The sequence below is a fragment of the Ovis aries genome, chromosome 10, assembly GCF_016772045.2.
Source record: "Ovis aries strain OAR_USU_Benz2616 breed Rambouillet chromosome 10, ARS-UI_Ramb_v3.0, whole genome shotgun sequence".
NCBI lineage: Eukaryota > Metazoa > Chordata > Mammalia > Artiodactyla > Bovidae > Ovis > Ovis aries.
Window position 1 is genome coordinate 19,969,973 of NC_056063.1, and position 2,039 is coordinate 19,972,011.

General features: G+C 45.5%; 1 non-coding gene across 1 annotated transcript; it reads right to left on the minus strand.

Moving 5' to 3' along the window:
* Positions 1-791: 791 nt before the first annotated feature.
* On the minus strand, positions 792-864 carry TRNAR-UCU (transfer RNA arginine (anticodon UCU)). The gene has a single exon. It is a non-coding gene; the product is annotated as a tRNA-Arg (tRNA).
* Between the last annotated feature and the right edge of the window lie 1,175 nt (positions 865-2,039).

Below are 2,039 nucleotides of genomic sequence, written 5' to 3' on the forward strand. Positions count from 1 at the left end.
GCACGTGGGATCTTAGCCCCCCAACCAGGGATCGAACCTGTGCCCCCTGCAGGGGAAGTGCAGAGTCCTAAGCACTGGACTGCCAGGGAATCCCCACAGATCTCTTTCTAATCAGCATTTCCCCTTCCCCTCCCGCCATGAGACTCCTCTATAGTGATGAGGAAATTATTCTGGATGAGGTTTTTTCTTGGAGCCCCAGTAGGAAATGGGGGCAGGAACCCCTCAGCTTTGGACTTTTCCCTCAGCTTTTACCTAACGACCTCTTACTTTGAGATTTAGGCCCAAGGCAAAGAAACCAGGCCACGCTTGTCTCTCTGCTTATGTCTCTTATTTTGAAGTCAGCATTTACTGGAAAGTTTAATTTCCCCTGTTGACTGGGAGGAAATATTTCTAAGTCATTCCCTCCTTTCTGTGGGGTTGCTTTTTCCCCTTCTCTGAGGGCATAATGGTGGAAAGGCTGCAGAAAATCTGATTTATAGGAGAGAATGAACTAAGAATACAACTTAACATATATAAAGAATGATCCTCATCGTGCTTATTCTTATGCGTTGTCTTGCCCAAAACTTCACTCTTCAGAACTTCATTAACTGCTCCAAGGTAATCACAAATCTAAGAATTAGGACTGAGGTGAGGACTAACTGACAGGCATTTGTCACCGAAAAAGCACTGAAAAATGTCGAGTAGCTGTATTACCCTTTATGTATCAGTACTTAAAAAGAGATTTTTTTTTTTTGACTGTATTGCACAGCCTGTGAGTTTTTGGCTGTGCTGCACAGCCTGTGAGATCTTAGTTCCCTGACCAGGAATTGAACCCTGGGCCCCTGCACTAGAAGTGCAGACTCCTAACCACTGGACCACCAGGGAATTCCCAGAGATCTTTTGTAATTAATAAAATTGTTGAATATTTTTGGGTATTAGAAATAAAAGTGGGTGTAAAAAAATAAAATGGTCTTTAAGAGGTTACAATATACTGTTGCAGGGGCAAATTAGGCTCTAGACAATGACTCTTGCCAATGCTTCACTGTCCCCACTTGCAACAATTCTTTCAGTGCCCCGGCATCTCTGTGACTTCAGCTGAGTCCCAGTCATCTGTCAAGCAGTCACTTCCTTTGCTAATTTGGTTTAAGATGTCACAACCTCCTTCATTTCATTTAAAAACTTAAATGTGCTCTTGTTCGTATTGGTTATAAATGACAACTCATGTTCCTTTTAAGGAATTTATTTATTTGCCTGCATTAGGTCTTAGTTTCAGCATGCAGAATATTCAATCTTTGTTGAAGCATGTGGGATCTTTTAGCTGCAGCATGCAGGATCTTTATGGAGAAGGAAATGGCAACCCATGCCAGAACTCTTGGCCTGGAGAATCCCCTTGGACAGAAGAGTCTGGCAGGCTACCGTCCATGGGGTGCCAAAGAGTCAGACATGACTGAGCAACACAGCACATGCAGGATCTTTAGTTGCGGCACGTGGGATCTAGTTCCCTGACCAGGGATCTAACACTGGGAGCTGCATTGGGCGCAGAGTCTTGGTGTACGTGCATGCCAAGTTGCTTCAGTCATGTCTGGCTCTGTGCAACCCCGTGGACTGTAGCACGTCAGGCTCCACTTTCTATGGGATTCTCTCATGGACAAGAATAGGCGAGAACGCTGGAGTGGGCTGCCATGCCCTCCTCCAGGGGATCTTCCCACCCCGGGGATGGAACCCGCTCTCCTGTGTCTCCTGCACTGGCAGGTGGGTTTACCACTAGTGCCACCGGGGAAGCCTATCTTGGTGTTCATCCTTTACTAATTATTCTACAAGTTGCCTTAAGTGGCTGCAGGATATGGGGCACATCCATTTTTGCCAGTTATGAACAGTGTATTTGTGGTTTAACAATAACTTCAGACCCTTAACCATTAACATTCAGAACTTATCGCAGAGTCGCATATGACTGGGCAATCGAGCACACACACACAGACACACACAGACATGCAGACAAGTCACGGGGAAGTGATTTTTGGCAGGGAGGTCTTCTTGGTGTGCCTAAAATCACTGCATAC